The sequence below is a fragment of the Drosophila bipectinata genome, unplaced genomic scaffold, assembly GCF_030179905.1.
Source record: "Drosophila bipectinata strain 14024-0381.07 unplaced genomic scaffold, DbipHiC1v2 scaffold_206, whole genome shotgun sequence".
NCBI lineage: Eukaryota > Metazoa > Arthropoda > Insecta > Diptera > Drosophilidae > Drosophila > Drosophila bipectinata.
Window position 1 is genome coordinate 52,501 of NW_027222850.1, and position 20,194 is coordinate 72,694.

Below are 20,194 nucleotides of genomic sequence, written 5' to 3' on the forward strand. Positions count from 1 at the left end.
TGTCTTCAATATAAATTGCGTGTATATTTAATTAATATACATGCGTTGCGTGATGTATTGTTCATATTAAATTATGCGCATACATTGATAAATGCAACACCTAAAATATACATTGTTGTACCTGATATACAGGTTAATGCTTTATATAATATTAAAACAATATAAATTATATTTATATTGATTATATAAAACTAAGACATTTCGCAACAATTATTTTAGGTATATCAAAAAATTAAACATATTTTATATGTTTAAATATAGACGAATGTATTGAATATAAATTGCGTGTATATTTAATTAATATACATGCGTTGCGTGATGTATTGTTCATATTAAATTATGCGCATACATTGATAAATGCAACACCTAAAATATACATTGTTGTACCTGATATACAGGTTAATGCTTTATATAATATTAAAACAATATAAATTATATTTATATTGATTATATAAAACTAAGACATTTCGCAACAATTATTTTAGGTATAAAAATAACTTTATTGAAGGAATTGATATATGCCAGTTAAATGGTGTATTTTTAATTTCTTTCAATAAAAACATAATTGACGAATTGTATATTTATATATATTTATAAAACTCTAAGCGGTGGATCACTCGGCTCATGGGTCGATGAAGAACGCAGCAAACTGTGCGTCATCGTGTGAACTGCAGGACACATGAACATCGACATTTTGAACGCATATCGCAGTCCATGCTGTTATGTACTTTAATTAATTTTATAGTGCTGCTTGGACTACATATGGTTGAGGGTTGTAAGACTATGCTAATAAAGTTGCTTATTATTATATATTTTTATAATGATATGCATATGGTATATTATTGGATATATTTATATATTCATAATATTAAATATAAAAGCAATTATCTCAAATATTTATAAAAGAAAAAATGAAGATATACAATTCTTTCTTTTTTCAATTCAAATAATACTGAGAAATGTCTAGCATAAAAAAAATTAAATTTTTTTTAACTAGAATTGTCTCTTATTTAAAGATGCGAAAATTGAAAATATATCAAATATATTGTTCTTCATAGAGATATATTGTTTATATATATATATACATTGCTTTATACAACCTCAACTCATATGGGACTACCCCCTGAATTTAAGCATATTAATTAGGGGAGGAAAAGAAACTAACAAGGATTTTCTTAGTAGCGGCGAGCGAAAAGAAATCAGTTCAGCACTAAGTCACTTTGTCTATATGGCAAATGTGAGATGCAGTGTATGGAGCGTCAATATTCTAGTATGAGAAATTAACGATTTAAGTCCTTCTTAAATGAGGCCATTTACCCATAGAGGGTGCCAGGCCCGTATAACGTTAATGATTACTAGATGATGTTTCCAAAGAGTCGTGTTGCTTGATAGTGCAGCACTAAGTGGGTGGTAAACTCCATCTAAAACTAAATATAACCATGAGACCGATAGTAAACAAGTACCGTGAGGGAAAGTTGAAAAGAACTCTGAATAGAGAGTTAAATAGTACGTGAAACTGCTTAGAGGTTAAGCCCGATGAACCTGAATATCCATTATGGAAAATTCATCATTAAAGTTATAATATTTAAATAATATTATAGAAATAGTGTGCATTTTTTCCATATAAGGACATTGTAATCTATTAACATATATAATTTATCATAAAATATGACTTATAGTTTATTCAAATTATTATGCTTGCATTTTAACATAGGATAAATGTCATTAATTTGATAAAGTGTTGATAGATTAATAAGAATACAGTGCGTTAATTTTTCGGAATTATATAATGGCATAATTATCATTGATTTTTGTGTTTATTATATGCACTTGTATGATTAACAATGCGAAAGATTCAGGATACCTTCGGGACCCGTCTTGAAACACGGACCAAGGAGTCTAACATATGTGCAAGTTATTGGGATATAAACCTAATAGCGTAATTAACTTGACTATTAATGGGATTAGTTTTTTAACTATTTTATAGTTAATTAACACAATCCCGGGGCGTTCTATATAGTTATGTATAATAATATTTATATTATTTATGCCTCTAACTGGAACGTACCTTGAGCAGATATGCTGTGACCCGAAAGATGGTGAACTATACTTGATCAGGTTGAAGTCAGGGGAAACCCTGATGGAAGACCGAAACAGTTCTGACGTGCAAATCGATTGTCAGAATTGAGTATAGGGGCGAAAGACCAATCGAACCATCTAGTAGCTGGTTCCTTCCGAAGTTTCCCTCAGGATAGCTGGTGCATTTTAATGTTATATAAAATAATCTTATCTGGTAAAGCGAATGATTAGAGGCCTTAGGGTCGAAACGATCTTAACCTATTCTCAAACTTTAAATGGGTAAGAACCTTAACTTTCTTGATATGAAGTTTAAGGTTATGATATAATGTGCCCAGTGGGCCACTTTTGGTAAGCAGAACTGGCGCTGTGGGATGAACCAAACGTAATGTTACGGTGCCCAAATTAACAACTCATGCAGAAACCATGAAAGGCGTTGGTTGCTTAAAACAGCAGGACGGTGATCATGGAAGTCGAAATCCGCTAAGGAGTGTGTAACAACTCACCTGCCGAAGCAACTAGCCCTTAAAATGGATGGCGCTTAAGTTGTATACCTATACATTACCGCTAAAGTAGATGATTTATATTACTTGTAATATAAATTTTGAAACTTTAGTGAGTAGGAAGGTACAATGGTATGCGTAGAAGTGTTTGGCGTAAGCCTGCATGGAGCTGCTATTGGTACAGATCTTGGTGGTAGTAGCAAATAATCGAATGAGACCTTGGAGGACTGAAGTGGAGAAGGGTTTCGTGTGAACAGTGGTTGATCACGAGTTAGTCGGTCCTAAGTTCAAGGCGAAAGCCGAAAATTTTCAAGTAAAAATAAATATTACAATTATTGTGAAAATTATATACTTGAATAATTTTGAACGAAAGGGAATACGGTTCCAATTCCGTAACCTGTTGAGTATCCGTTTGTTATTAAATATGGGCCTCGTGCTCATCCTGGCAACAGGAACGACCATAAAGAAGCCGTCGAGAGATATCGGAAGAGTTTTCTTTTCTGTTTTATAGTCGTACTACCATGGAAGTCTTTCGCAGAGAGATATGGTAGATGGGCTAGAAGAGCATGACATATACTGTTGTGTCGATATTTTCTCCTCGGACCTTGAAAATTTATGGTGGGGATACGCAAACTTCTCAACAGGCCGTACCAATATCCGCAGCTGGTCTCCAAGGTGAAGAGTCTCTAGTCGATAGAATAATGTAGGTAAGGGAAGTCGGCAAATTAGATCCGTAACTTCGGGATAAGGATTGGCTCTGAAGATTGAGATAGTCGGGCTTGATTGGGAAACAATAATATGGTTTATGTGCTCGTTCTGGGTAAATAGAGTTATAATCATTTATGGTTGTAACTTGTTCCCCGGATAGTTTAGTTACGTATCCAATTGTGGAACTTTCTTGCTAAAATTTTTAAGAATACTAGTTGGGTCAAACCAATTAGTTCTTATTAATTATAACGATTATCAATTAACAATCAATTCAGAACTGGCACGGACTTGGGGAATCCGACTGTCTAATTAAAACAAAGCATTGTGATGGCCCTAGCGGGTGTTGACACAATGTGATTTCTGCCCAGTGCTCTGAATGTCAAAGTGAAGAAATTCAAGTAAGCGCGGGTCAACGGCGGGAGTAACTATGACTCTCTTAAGGTAGCCAAATGCCTCGTCATCTAATTAGTGACGCGCATGAATGGATTAACGAGATTCCTTCTGTCCCTATCTACTATCTAGCGAAACCACAGCCAAGGGAACGGGCTTGGAATAATTAGCGGGGAAAGAAGACCCTTTTGAGCTTGACTCTAATCTGGCAGTGTAAGGAGACATAAGAGGTGTAGAATAAGTGGGAGATATTAGACTTCGGTTTGGTATCGACAATGAAATACCACTACTCTTATTGTTTCCTTACTTACTTGATTAAATGGAACGTGTATCATTTCCTAGCCATTATACGGATATATTTATTATATCTTATGGTATTGGGTTTTGATGCAAGCTTCTTGATCAAAGTATCACGAGTTTGTTATATAATCGCAAACAAATTCTTTAATGAGAGATGCATTCATGTATTATCGATTTGAAAATTTGGTATAACTCCAATTACTCAGGTATGATCCAATTCAAGGACATTGCCAGGTAGGGAGTTTGACTGGGGCGGTACATCTCTCAAATAATAACGGAGGTGTCCCAAGGCCAGCTCAGTGCGGACAGAAACCACACATAGAGCAAAAGGGCAAATGCTGACTTGATCTCGGTGTTCAGTACACACAGGGACAGCAAAAGCTCGGCCTATCGATCCTTTTGGTTTAAAGAGTTTTTAACAAGAGGTGTCAGAAAAGTTACCATAGGGATAACTGGCTTGTGGCGGCCAAGCGTTCATAGCGACGTCGCTTTTTGATCCTTCGATGTCGGCTCTTCCTATCATTGTGAAGCAAAATTCACCAAGCGTTGGATTGTTCACCCATGCAAGGGAACGTGAGCTGGGTTTAGACCGTCGTGAGACAGGTTAGTTTTACCCTACTAATGACAAAACGTTGTTGCGACAGCATTCCTGCGTAGTACGAGAGGAACCGCAGGTACGGACCAATGGCACAATACTTGTTCGAGCGAACAGTGGTATGACGCTACGTCCGTTGGATTATGCCTGAACGCCTCTAAGGTCGTATCCGTGCTGGACTGCAATGATAAATAAGGGGCAATTTGCATTGTATGGCTTCTAAACCATTTAAAGTTTATTATTTATATTTTAAACGACAATGGATGTGATGCCAATGTAATTTGTAACATAGTAAATTGGGAGGATCTTTGATCACCTGATGCCATGCTAGTTACATATGAAAACATTATTTAATACAATGACAAAGCCTAGAATCAATTGTAAACGACTTTTGTAACGGGCAAGGTGTTGTAAGTGGTTGAGCAGCTGCCATACTGCGATCCACTGAAGCTTATCCTTTGCTTGATGATTCGAAATATAAAAAAAATGTAAATATGCATGTGTAAATATGTATATTTAGTATAAAAAATCTTTATATGCTATATCTAAGAAAGCATATAAGGATTTATCACGGGTTGTCCACGTTTCCCTACTAATTGTGGCCTACTAACTGTTTCGTCATCTTATTAGTGACGTGAAAAATGAAAATAATATTTTTCATTTATATTGTTATAAGTCTTAAACCTTAAGACGGCGGGAGTTGAATTACTTTCGTTTAGGTAGCCAAATGCCTCGTCATCTTATTAGTGACGTGAAAAATGAAAATAATATTTTTCATTTATATTGTTATAAGTCTTAAACCTTATAACGGCGGAAGATGAATTACTTTCTTTTAGGTAGCCAAATGCCTCGTCATCTTATTAGTGACGTGAAAAATGAAAATAATATTTTTCATTTATATTGTTATAAGTCTTAAACTTTAAGACGGCGGGAGTTGAATTACTTTCGCATAGGTAGCCAAATGCCTCGTCATCTTATTAGTGACGCGCATGATTCAATTCAAGAGATTCCTTCTGTCCCTATTTAAAACCTCACGGATATTAAAAATATTAAACATATATTGTTATAAGTCTTAAACCTTAAGACGGCGGGAGTTGAATTACTTTCGCATAGGTAGCCAAATGCCTCGTCATCTTATTAGTGACGCGCATGATTCAATTCAAGAGATTCCTTCTGTCCCTATTTAAAACCTCACGGATATTAAAAATATTAAACATATATTGTTATAAGTCTTAAACCTTAAGACGGCGGGAGTTGAATTACTTTCGCATAGGTAGCCAAATGCCTCGTCATCTTATTAGTGACGTGAAAAATGAAAATAATATTTTTCATTTATATTGTTATAAGTCTTAAACTTTAAGACGGCGGGAGTTGAATTACTTTCGCATAGGTAGCCAAATGCCTCGTCATCTTATTAGTGACGTGAAAAATGAAAATAATATTTTTCATTTATATTGTTATAAGTCTTAAACCTTATAACGGCGGAAGATGAATTACTTTCGTTTAGGTAGCCAAATGCCTCGTCATCTTAATAGTGACGTGAAAAATGAAAATAATATTTTTCATTTATATTGTTATAAGTCTTAAACTTTAAGACGGCGGGAGTTGAATTACTTTCGCATAGGTAGCCAAATGCCTCGTCATCTTATTAGTGACGTGAAAAATGAAAATAATATTTTTCATTTATATTGTTATAAGTCTTAAACCTTATAACGGCGGAAGATGAATTACTTTCGTTTAGGTAGCCAAATGCCTCGTCATCTTATTAGTGACGTGAAAAATGAAAATAATATTTTTCATTTATATTGTTATAAGTCTTAAACTTTAAGACGGCGGGAGTTGAATTACTTTCGCATAGGTAGCCAAATGCCTTGTCATCTTATTAGTGACGCGCATGATTCAATTCAAGAGATTCCTTCTGTCCCTATTTAAAACCTCACGGATATTAAAAATATTAAACATATATTGTTATAAGTCTTAAACCTTAAGACGGCGGGAGTTGAATTACTTTCGCATAGGTAGCCAAATGCCTCGTCATCTTATTAGTGACGCGCATGATTCAATTCAAGAGATTCCTTCTGTCCCTATTTAAAACCTCACGGATATTAAAAATATTAAACATATATTGTTATAAGTCTTAAACCTTAAGACGGCGGGAGTTGAATTACTTTCGCATAGGTAGCCAAATGCCTCGTCATCTTATTAGTGACGCGCATGATTCAATTCAAGAGATTCCTTCTGTCCCTATTTAAAACCTCACGGATATTAAAAATATTAAACATATATTGTTATAAGTCTTAAACCTTAAGACGGCGGGAGTTGAATTACTTTCGCATAGGTAGCCAAATGCCTTGTCATCTTATTAGTGACGCGCATGATTCAATTCAAGAGATTCCTTCTGTCCCTATTTAAAACCTCACGGATATTAAAAATATTAAACATATATTGTTATAAGTCTTAAACCTTAAGACGGCGGGAGTTGAATTACTTTCGCATAGGTAGCCAAATGCCTCGTCATCTTATTAGTGACGCGCATGATTCAATTCAAGAGATTCCTTCTGTCCCTATTTAAAACCTCACGGATATTAAAAATATTAAACATATATTGTTATAAGTCTTAAACCTTAAGACGGCGGGAGTTGAATTACTTTCGCATAGGTAGCCAAATGCCTCGTCATCTTATTAGTGACGCGCATGATTCAATTCAAGAGATTCCTTCTGTCCCTATTTAAAACCTCACGGATATTAAAAATATTAAACATATATTGTTATAAGTCTTAAACCTTAAGACGGCGGGAGTTGAATTACTTTCGCATAGGTAGCCAAATGCCTCGTCATCTTATTAGTGACGCGCATGATTCAATTCAAGAGATTCCTTCTGTCCCTATTTAAAACCTCACGGATATTAAAAATATTAAACATATATTGTTATAAGTCTTAAACCTTAAGACGGCGGGAGTTGAATTACTTTCGCATAGGTAGCCAAATGCCTTGTCATCTTATTAGTGACGCGCATGATTCAATTCAAGAGATTCCTTCTGTCCCTATTTAAAACCTCACGGATATTAAAAATATTAAACATATATTGTTATAAGTCTTAAACCTTAAGACGGCGGGAGTTGAATTACTTTCGCATAGGTAGCCAAATGCCTCGTCATCTTATTAGTGACGCGCATGATTCAATTCAAGAGATTCCTTCTGTCCCTATTTAAAACCTCACGGATATTAAAAATATTAAACATATATTGTTATAAGTCTTAAACCTTAAGACGGCGGGAGTTGAATTACTTTCGCATAGGTAGCCAAATGCCTCGTCATCTTATTAGTGACGCGCATGATTCAATTCAAGAGATTCCTTCTGTCCCTATTTAAAACCTCACGGATATTAAAAATATTAAACATATATTGTTATAAGTCTTAAACCTTAAGACGGCGGGAGTTGAATTACTTTCGCATAGGTAGCCAAATGCCTCGTCATCTTATTAGTGACGCGCATGATTCAATTCAAGAGATTCCTTCTGTCCCTATTTAAAACCTCACGGATATTAAAAATATTAAACATATATTGTTATAAGTCTTAAACCTTAAGACGGCGGGAGTTGAATTACTTTCGCATAGGTAGCCAAATGCCTCGTCATCTTATTAGTGACGCGCATGATTCAATTCAAGAGATTCCTTCTGTCCCTATTTAAAACCTCACGGATATTAAAAATATTAAACATATATTGTTATAAGTCTTAAACCTTAAGACGGCGGGAGTTGAATTACTTTCGCATAGGTAGCCAAATGCCTCGTCATCTTATTAGTGACGCGCATGATTCAATTCAAGAGATTCCTTCTGTCCCTATTTAAAACCTCACGGATATTAAAAATATTAAACATATATTGTTATAAGTCTTAAACCTTAAGACGGCGGGAGTTGAATTACTTCGCATAGGTAGCCAAATGCCTCGTCATCTTATTAGTGACGCGCATGATTCAATTCAAGAGATTCCTTCTGTCCCTATTTAAAACCTCACGGATATTAAAAATATTAAACATATATTGTTATAAGTCTTAAACCTTAAGACGGCGGGAGTTGAATTACTTTCGCATAGGTAGCCAAATGCCTCGTCATCTTATTAGTGACGCGCATGATTCAATTCAAGAGATTCCTTCTGTCCCTATTTAAAACCTCACGGATATTAAAAATATTAAACATATATTGTTATAAGTCTTAAACCTTAAGACGGCGGGAGTTGAATTACTTTCGCATAGGTAGCCAAATGCCTTGTCATCTTATTAGTGACGCGCATGATTCAATTCAAGAGATTCCTTCTGTCCCTATTTAAAACCTCACGGATATTAAAAATATTAAACATATATTGTTATAAGTCTTAAACCTTAAGACGGCGGGAGTTGAATTACTTTCGCATAGGTAGCCAAATGCCTCGTCATCTTATTAGTGACGCGCATGATTCAATTCAAGAGATTCCTTCTGTCCCTATTTAAAACCTCACGGATATTAAAAATATTAAACATATATTGTTATAAGTCTTAAACCTTAAGACGGCGGGAGTTGAATTACTTTCGCATAGGTAGCCAAATGCCTCGTCATCTTATTAGTGACGTGAAAAATGAAAATAATATTTTTCATTTATATTGTTATAAGTCTTAAACTTTAAGACGGCGGGAGTTGAATTACTTTCGCATAGGTAGCCAAATGCCTCGTCATCTTATTAGTGACGTGAAAAATGAAAATAATATTTTTCATTTATATTGTTATAAGTCTTAAACCTTATAACGGCGGAAGATGAATTACTTTCGTTTAGGTAGCCAAATGCCTCGTCATCTTAATAGTGACGTGAAAAATGCGAATATCTTTCGATCTTTATATTGTTATAAGTCTTAAACTTTAAGACGGCGGGAGTTGAATTACTTTCGCATAGGTAGCCAAATGCCTCGTCATCTTATTAGTGACGCGCATGATTCAATTCAAGAGATTCCTTCTGTCCCTATTTAAAACCTCACGGATATTAAAAATATTAAACATATATTGTTATAAGTCTTAAACCTTAAGACGGCGGGAGTTGAATTACTTTCGCATAGGTAGCCAAATGCCTTGTCATCTTATTAGTGACGCGCATGATTCAATTCAAGAGATTCCTTCTGTCCCTATTTAAAACCTCACGGATATTAAAAATATTAAACATATATTGTTATAAGTCTTAAACCTTAAGACGGCGGGAGTTGAATTACTTTCGCATAGGTAGCCAAATGCCTCGTCATCTTATTAGTGACGCGCATGATTCAATTCAAGAGATTCCTTCTGTCCCTATTTAAAACCTCACGGATATTAAAAATATTAAACATATATTGTTATAAGTCTTAAACCTTAAGACGGCGGGAGTTGAATTACTTTCGCATAGGTAGCCAAATGCCTCGTCATCTTATTAGTGACGCGCATGATTCAATTCAAGAGATTCCTTCTGTCCCTATTTAAAAACTCACGAATATTAAAAATATTAAAAATATTTTCATATGGATATGCAATCGTATGGATATCCAAATATGTGTGGGAAAGTCGTACTTCCTATACGATAAATGACCGGATTGACGAAACCGTGTTCAAAAAGGTATATAGGGTAGGTGGTGTTCGGCCTACCAATATAATATTAAAATAATATTATATTAAACAGAAGATCGCCAGTATTAATATATAAGCATATGGTTATGAATACATATGCATATAACATATATGAAAATATATGAATATATAAAAAAAAATATATATGAATATGAAAATATTTATATGTATATGGAATATATGGTAGGTGATGATGTTAGCCTACCATATAATATATAATATAATAATTTAATTATATTATATTAAATATGGAAATATTAAAAATATATTAAAAATATTAAAAATATTTTCATATGGATATGCAATCGGTATGGATATCCAAATATGTGTGGGAAAGTCATACTTCCCATACAATAAATGACCGGATTGACGAAACCGTGTTCAAAAAGGTATATAGGGTAGGTGGTGTTCAGCCTGCCAATATAATATTAAAATAATATTATATTAAACAGAAGACCGCCAGTATTAATATATGAGCATATGGTTATGAATACATATGCATATAACATATATGAAAATATATGAATATAAAAAATATATATGGATATGAAAATATTTATATGTATATGAAATATATGGTAGGTGATGAGGATAGCCTACCATATAATATATAATATAATAATTTAATTATATTATATTAAATATGGAAATATTAAAAATATATTAAAAATATTAAAAATATTTTCATATGGATATGCAATCGTATGGATATCCAAATATGTGTGGGAAAGTCATACTTCCCATACAATAAATGACCGGATTGACGAAACCGTGTTCAAAAAGGTATATAGGGTAGGTGGTGTTCGGCCTACCAATATAATATTAAAATAATATTATATTAAACAGAAGACCGCCAGTATTAATATATGAGCATATGGTTATGAATACATATGCATATAACATATATGAAAATATATGAATATAAAAAAATATATATGGATATGAAAATATTTATATGTATATGAAATATATGGTAGGTGATGGTGATAGCCTACCATATAATATATAATATAATAATTTAATTATATTATATTAAATATGGAAATATTAAAAATATATTAAAAATATTAAAAATATTTTCATATGGATATGCAATCGTATGGATATCCAAATATGTGTGGGAAAGTCATACTTCCCATACAATAAATGACCGGATTGACGAAACCGTGTTCAAAAAGGTATATAGGGTAGGTGGTGTTCGGCCTACCAATATAATATTAAAATAATATTATATTAAACAGAAGACCGCCAGTATTAATATATAAGCATATGGTTATGAATACATATGCATATAACATATATGAAAATTATGAATATAAAAAAATATATATGGATATGAAAATATTTATATGTATATGAAATATATGGTAGGTGATGGTGATAGCCTACCATATAATATATAATATAATAATTTAATTATATTATATTAAATATGGAAATATTAAAAATATATTAAAAATATTAAAAATATTTTCATATGGATATGCAATCGTATGGATATCCAAATATGTGTGGGAAAGTCATACTTCCCATACAATAAATGACCGGATTGACGAAACCGTGTTCAAAAAGGTATATAGGGTAGGTGGTGTTCAGCCTGCCAATATAATATTAAAATAATATTATATTAAACAGAAGACCGCCAGTATTAATATATGAGCATATGGTTATGAATACATATGCATATAACATATATGAAAATATATGAATATAAAAAAATATATATGGATATGAAAATATTTATATGTATATGAAATATATGGTAGGTGATGGGGATAGCCTACCATATAATATATAATATAATAATATTTATTATATTATAATAAATATGGAAATATTAAATTATTTTCATATGGATATGGATATGGATATGGATATGGATATACATATTCATATGGATATACTAAAATATACTGAAATATACCGATGAGTATATTTAGGTGAGGGTAAAAAGGCAAATAAATACCCAGCTTGACGAAAGTGTGTTCAAAAAGGTATATAGGGTAGGTGGTGTCGTCCTACCAATATAGTATATTATTTATATTATATGAATATACTAAAATACCGATGAGTATTTTTAGGTGAGGGAAAGAAGGCAAATAAATACCCAGCTTGACGAAAGTGTGGTCAAAAAGGTATATATGGTAGGTGGTGTAAGCCTATCTATATAATATAACATACTATATTATATATTATATATACACTATATTGTATACTTAGATAATATCGTTGAAGCGTCTACGTCTTATTATAAATTATAATTTGACAAGTTTCCAATTATTATCGTTAATTTCTGGTTCTAGGCAAATAAAAATTTCTTTTTATTATATCCTAGTAAGTATATGGAATTAAATTTAATTTCATATACGTATATGATAATAGTAGTAATATTATTATTATTATTATTGTATAAATAAATATGAATAAACTATATATATGAAAATATATAAATATATGAAAATTAAAAAGTGCTTAGTTTTATATCATATAAAACTAGACTTTTATATACAAAGAAAATAAATTTTAAATTTATTATCAAAATACATATGCGATAATTTTATTATAAAATTAAGCAAATATATATATGTGAATATATACAAATTGTTGTATGTGAAAATATAAAGATATTTTAGAATTAAATATATGCATAATATTGTATTTTATTAAAAAAAATATTAAAGAAGGCTTATATAAATAAAAAGACCGCCCGCTCATATAAATACCCTAACACAAACGAGGGTTTAAGAAAAAGCCATGAAAAAAATATACCCTGAGGTGTATGCGTTGGGCACCCGAGGGATATATCAGATATATAGATATATATATATATATTTTAATAAATGAACGAATATTGAATGCCATATAATAATTGGCCAAATTCGTTAATATTTTAATTTATACAAATATTTGCAATATTTATTTTCTATATATCAATATGAAAATGAAATATATCAAAGATATAAACATTATTCTGGTTGATCCTGCCAGTAGTTATATGCTTGTCTCAAAGATTAAGCCATGCATGTCTAAGTACACACGCATTAAAAGTGAAACCGCAAAAGGCTCATTATATCAGTTATGGTTCCTTAGATCGTTAACAGTTACTTGGATAACTGTGGTAATTCTAGAGCTAATACATGCAATTAAAACATGAACCTTATGGGACATGTGCTTTTATTAGGCTAAAACCAAGCGATCGCAAGATCGTTATATTGGTTGAACTCTAGATAACATGCAGATCGTATGGTCTTGTACCGACGACAGATCTTTCAAATGTCTGCCCTATCAACTTTTGATGGTAGTATCTAGGACTACCATGGTTGCAACGGGTAACGGGGAATCAGGGTTCGATTCCGGAGAGGGAGCCTGAGAAACGGCTACCACATCTAAGGAAGGCAGCAGGCGCGTAAATTACCCACTCCCAGCTCGGGGAGGTAGTGACGAAAAATAACAATACAGGACTCATATCCGAGGCCCTGTAATTGGAATGAGTACACTTTAAATCCTTTAACAAGGACCAATTGGAGGGCAAGTCTGGTGCCAGCAGCCGCGGTAATTCCAGCTCCAATAGCGTATATTAAAGTTGTTGCGGTTAAAACGTTCGTAGTTGAACTTGTGCTTCATACGGGTAGTACAACATACAATTGTAGTTAGTACTATACCTTTATGTATGTAAGCGTATTACCGGTGGAGTTCTTATATATGTTTAAATACTTGTATTTTTTCATATGTTCCTCCTATTTAAAAACCTGCATTAGTGCTCTTAAACGAGTGTTATTGTGGGCCGGTACAATTACTTTGAACAAATTAGAGTGCTTAAAGCAGGCTTCAAATGCCTGAATATTCTGTGCATGGGATAATGAAATAAGACCTCTGTTCTGCTTTCATTGGTTTTCAGATCAAGAGGTAATGATTAATAGAAGCAGTTTGGGGGCATTAGTATTACGACGCGAGAGGTGAAATTCTTGGACCGTCGTAAGACTAACTTAAGCGAAAGCATTTGCCAAAGATGTTTTCATTAATCAAGAACGAAAGTTAGAGGTTCGAAGGCGATCAGATACCGCCCTAGTTCTAACCATAAACGATGCCAGCTAGCAATTGGGTGTAGCTACTTTTATGGCTCTCTCAGTCGCTTCCCGGGAAACCAAAGCTTTTGGGCTCCGGGGGAAGTATGGTTGCAAAGCTGAAACTTAAAGGAATTGACGGAAGGGCACCACCAGGAGTGGAGCCTGCGGCTTAATTTGACTCAACACGGGAAAACTTACCAGGTCCGAACATAAGTGTGTAAGACAGATTGATAGCTCTTTCTCGAATCTATGGGTGGTGGTGCATGGCCGTTCTTAGTTCGTGGAGTGATTTGTCTGGTTAATTCCGATAACGAACGAGACTCAAATATATTAAATAGATATCTTCAGGATTATGGTGTTGAAGCTTATATAGCCTTCATTCATGGTAGCAGTAAAATGTTTATTGTGTTTGAATGTGTTTATATAAGTGGAGCCGTACCTGTTGGTTTGTCCCATTATAAGGATACTAGCTTCTTAAATGGACAAATTGCGTCTAGCAATAATGAGATTGAGCAATAACAGGTCTGTGATGCCCTTAGATGTCCTGGGCTGCACGCGCGCTACAATGAAAGTATCAACGTGTATTTCCTAGACCGAGAGGTCCGGGTAAACCGCTGAACCACTTTCATGCTTGGGATTGTGAACTGAAACTGTTCACATGAACTTGGAATTCCTAGTAAGTGTGAGTCATTAACTCGCATTGATTACGTCCCTGCCCTTTGTGCACACCGCCCGTCGCTAACCGTTTGAATTATTTAGTGAGGTCTCCGGACGTGATCACTGTGACGCCTTGTGTGTTACGGTTGTTTCGCAGAAGTTGACCGAACTTGATTATTTAGAGGAAGTAAAAGTCGTAACAAGGTTTCCGTAGGTGAACCTGCGGAAGGATCATTATTGAATGAATCTTATCCGTTATTAAAATATTTATTATATATAAATATATAAATAAAAATTACCCAAAAATAAAAGACATATATATTATATTGAATATATAGACCATTTGTTGTCTTCAATATAAATTGCGTGTATATTTAATTAATATACATGCGTTGCGTGATGTATTGTTCATATTAAATTATGCGCATACATTGATAAATGCAACACCTAAAATATACATTGTTGTACCTGATATACAGGTTAATGCTTTATATAATATTAAAACAATATAAATTATATTTATATTGATTATATAAAACTAAGACATTTCGCAACAATTATTTTAGGTATATCAAAAAATTAAACATATTTTATATGTTTAAATATAGACGAATATATTGAATATAAATTGCGTGTATATTTAATTAATATACATGCGTTGCGTGATGTATTGTTCATATTAAATTATGCGCATACATTGATAAATGCAACACCTAAAATATACATTGTTGTACCTGATATACAGGTTAATGCTTTATATAATATTAAAACAATATAAATTATATTTATATTGATTATATAAAACTAAGACATTTCGCAACAATTATTTTAGGTATAAAAATAACTTTATTGAAGGAATTGATATATGCCAGTTAAATGGTGTATTTTTAATTTCTTTCAATAAAAACATAATTGACGAATTGTATATTTATATATATTTATAAAACTCTAAGCGGTGGATCACTCGGCTCATGGGTCGATGAAGAACGCAGCAAACTGTGCGTCATCGTGTGAACTGCAGGACACATGAACATCGACATTTTGAACGCATATCGCAGTCCATGCTGTTATGTACTTTAATTAATATAGTGCTGCTTGGACTACATATGGTTGAGGGTTGTAAGACTATGCTAATAAAGTTGCTTATTATTATATATTTTTATAATGATATGCATATGGTATATTATTGGATATATTTATATATTCATAATATTAAATATAAAAGCAATTATCTCAAATATTTATAAAAGAAAAAATGAAGATATACAATTCTTTCTTTTTTCAATTCAAATAATACTGAGAAATGTCTAGCATAAAAAAAATTAAATTTTTTTTAACTAGAATTGTCTCTTATTTAAAGATGCGAAAATTGAAAATATATCAAATATATTGTTCTTCATAGAGATATATTGTTTATATATATATATACATTGCTTTATACAACCTCAACTCATATGGGACTACCCCCTGAATTTAAGCATATTAATTAGGGGAGGAAAAGAAACTAACAAGGATTTTCTTAGTAGCGGCGAGCGAAAAGAAATCAGTTCAGCACTAAGTCACTTTGTCTATATGGCAAAGGTGTGGTGCAGTTTATGGAGCGTCAATATTCTAGTATGAGAAATTAACGATTTAAGTCCTTCTTAAATGAGGCCATTTACCCATAGAGGGTGCCAGGCCCGTATAACGTTAATGATTACTAGATGATGTTTCCAAAGAGTCGTGTTGCTTGATAGTGCAGCACTAAGTGGGTGGTAAACTCCATCTAAAACTAAATATAACCATGAGACCGATAGTAAACAAGTACCGTGAGGGAAAGTTGAAAAGAACTCTGAATAGAGAGTTAAATAGTACGTGAAACTGCTTAGAGGTTAAGCCCGATGAACCTGAATATCCATTATGGAAAATTCATCATTAAAGTTATAATATTTAAATAATATTATAGAAATAGTGTGCATTTTTTTCTATATAAGGACATTGTAATCTATTAACATATATAATTTATCATAAAATATGACTTATAGTTTATTCAAATTATTATGCTTGCATTTTAACATAGGATAAATGTCATTAATTTGATAAAGTGTTGATAGATTAATAAGAATACAGTGCGTTAATTTTTCGGAATTATATAATGGCATAATTATCATTGATTTTTGTGTTTATTATATGCACTTGTATGATTAACAATGCGAAAGATTCAGGATACCTTCGGGACCCGTCTTGAAACACGGACCAAGGAGTCTAACATATGTGCAAGTTATTGGGATATAAACCTAATAGCGTAATTAACTTGACTATTAATGGGATTAGTTTTTTAACTATTTTATAGTTAATTAACACAATCCCGGGGCGTTCTATATAGTTATGTATAATAATATTTATATTATTTATGCCTCTAACTGGAACGTACCTTGAGCAGATATGCTGTGACCCGAAAGATGGTGAACTATACTTGATCAGGTTGAAGTCAGGGGAAACCCTGATGGAAGACCGAAACAGTTCTGACGTGCAAATCGATTGTCAGAATTGAGTATAGGGGCGAAAGACCAATCGAACCATCTAGTAGCTGGTTCCTTCCGAAGTCCCCATCAGGATAGCTGGTGCATTTTAATGTTATATAAAATAATCTTATCTGGTAAAGCGAATGATTAGAGGCCTTAGGGTCGAAACGATCTTAACCTATTCTCAAACTTTAAATGGGTAAGAACCTTAACTTTCTTGATATGAAGTTTAAGGTTATGATATAATGTGCCCAGTGGGCCACTTTTGGTAAGCAGAACTGGCGCTGTGGGATGAACCAAACGTAATGTTACGGTGCCCAAATTAACAACTCATGCAGAAACCATGAAAGGCGTTGGTTGCTTAAAACAGCAGGACGGTGATCATGGAAGTCGAAATCCGCTAAGGAGTGTGTAACAACTCACCTGCCGAAGCAACTAGCCCTTAAAATGGATGGCGCTTAAGTTGTATACCTATACATTACCGCTAAAGTAGATGATTTATATTACTTGTAATATAAATTTTGAAACTTTAGTGAGTAGGAAGGTACAATGGTATGCGTAGAAGTGTTTGGCGTAAGGCTGTCTGGCGCTGCTATTGGTACAGATCTTGGTGGTAGTAGCAAATAATCGAATGAGACCTTGGAGGACTGAAGTGGAGAAGGGTTTCGTGTGAACAGTGGTTGATCACGAGTTAGTCGGTCCTAAGTTCAAGGCGAAAGCCGAAAATTTTCAAGTAAAAATAAATATTACAATTATTGTGAAAATTATATACTTGAATAATTTTGAACGAAAGGGAATACGGTTCCAATTCCGTAACCTGTTGAGTATCCGTTTGTTATTAAATATGGGCCTCGTGCTCATCCTGGCAACAGGAACGACCATAAAGAAGCCGTCGAGAGATATCGGAAGAGTTTTCTTTTCTGTTTTATAGTCGTACTACCATGGAAGTCTTTCGCAGAGAGATATGGTAGATGGGCTAGAAGAGCATGACATATACTGTTGTGTCGATATTTTCTCCTCGGACCTTGAAAATTTATGGTGGGGATACGCAAACTTCTCAACAGGCCGTACCAATATCCGCAGCGGTGAAGAGTCTCTAGTCGATAGAATAATGTAGGTAAGGGAAGTCGGCAAATTAGATCCGTAACTTCGGGATAAGGATTGGCTCTGAAGATTGAGATAGTCGGGCTTGATTGGGAAACAATAATATGGTTTATGTGCTCGTTCTGGGTAAATAGAGTTATAATCATTTATGGTTGTAACTTGTTCCCCGGATAGTTTAGTTACGTATCCAATTGTGGAACTTTCTTGCTAAAATTTTTAAGAATACTAGTTGGGTCAAACCAATTAGTTCTTATTAATTATAACGATTATCAATTAACAATCAATTCAGAACTGGCACGGACTTGGGGAATCCGACTGTCTAATTAAAACAAAGCATTGTGATGGCCCTAGCGGGTGTTGACACAATGTGATTTCTGCCCAGTGCTCTGAATGTCAAAGTGAAGAAATTCAAGTAAGCGCGGGTCAACGGCGGGAGTAACTATGACTCTCTTAAGGTAGCCAAATGCCTCGTCATCTAATCACTGGAGCGCGCGAATGGCTTAACGAGATTCCTTCTGTCCCTATCTACTATCTAGCGAAACCACAGCCAAGGGAACGGGCTTGGAATAATTAGCGGGGAAAGAAGACCCTTTTGAGCTTGACTCTAATCTGGCAGTGTAAGGAGACATAAGAGGTGTAGAATAAGTGGGAGATATTAGACTTCGGTTTGGTATCGACAATGAAATACCACTACTCTTATTGTTTCCTTACTTACTTGATTAAATGGAACGTGTATCATTTCCTAGCCATTATACGGATATATTTATTATATCTTATGGTATTGGGTTTTGATGCAAGCTTCTTGATCAAAGTATCACGAGTTTGTTATATAATCGCAAACAAATTCTTTAATGAGAGATGCATTCATGTATTATCGATTTGAAAATTTGGTATAACTCCAATTACTCAGGTATGATCCAATTCAAGGACATTGCCAGGTAGGGAGTTTGACTGGGGCGGTACATCTCTCAAATAATAACGGAGGGGTCCCAAGGGCAGGTCAGTGCGGACAGAAACCACACATAGAGCAAAAGGGCAAATGCTGACTTGATCTCGGTGTTCAGTACACACAGGGACAGCAAAAGCTCGGCCTATCGATCCTTTTGGTTTAAAGAGTTTTTAACAAGAGGTGTCAGAAAAGTTACCATAGGGATAACTGGCTTGTGGCGGCCAAGCGTTCATAGCGACGTCGCTTTTTGATCCTTCGATGTCGGCTCTTCCTATCATTGTGAAGCAAAATTCACCAAGCGTTGGATTGTTCACCCATGCAAGGGAACGTGAGCTGGGTTTAGACCGTCGTGAGACAGGTTAGTTTTACCCTACTAATGACAAAACGTTGTTGCGACAGCATTCCTGCGTAGTACGAGAGGAACCGCAGGTACGGACCAATGGCACAATACTTGTTCGAGCGAACAGTGGTATGACGCTACGTCCGTTGGATTATGCCTGAACGCCTCTAAGGTCGTATCCGTGCTGGACTGCAATGATAAATAAGGGCAAATCTCCATTGTATGGCCTCTAACCCATTTAACGTTTATTATTCATACTTCAAACGACAATGGATGTGATGCCAACGTAATTTGTAACATAGTAAATTGGGAGGATCTTTGATCACCTGATGCCATGTAGTTACATATGAAAACATTATTTAATACAATGACAAA

The 20,194-nt window shown here is 33.9% G+C and overlaps 5 non-coding genes across 5 annotated transcripts; all 5 read left to right on the plus strand.

The window, feature by feature from the left end:
* Positions 1-597: 597 nt before the first annotated feature.
* LOC138927239 (5.8S ribosomal RNA) lies at positions 598-776 on the plus strand. Its single transcript, XR_011443766.1, has one exon. It is a non-coding gene; the product is annotated as a 5.8S ribosomal RNA (ribosomal RNA).
* A 320-nt stretch (positions 777-1,096) lies between these two features.
* LOC138927233 (large subunit ribosomal RNA) lies at positions 1,097-5,046 on the plus strand. Its single transcript, XR_011443760.1, has one exon. It is a non-coding gene; the product is annotated as a large subunit ribosomal RNA (ribosomal RNA).
* An 8,120-nt stretch (positions 5,047-13,166) lies between these two features.
* Positions 13,167-15,159, plus strand: LOC138927230 (small subunit ribosomal RNA). The gene has a single exon (XR_011443757.1). It is a non-coding gene; the product is annotated as a small subunit ribosomal RNA (ribosomal RNA).
* Positions 15,160-15,866: 707 nt separating this feature from the next.
* On the plus strand, positions 15,867-16,042 carry LOC138927225 (5.8S ribosomal RNA). Its single transcript, XR_011443752.1, has one exon. It is a non-coding gene; the product is annotated as a 5.8S ribosomal RNA (ribosomal RNA).
* A 320-nt stretch (positions 16,043-16,362) lies between these two features.
* On the plus strand, positions 16,363-20,179 carry LOC138927235 (large subunit ribosomal RNA). The gene has a single exon (XR_011443762.1). It is a non-coding gene; the product is annotated as a large subunit ribosomal RNA (ribosomal RNA).
* Positions 20,180-20,194: the final 15 nt, after the last annotated feature.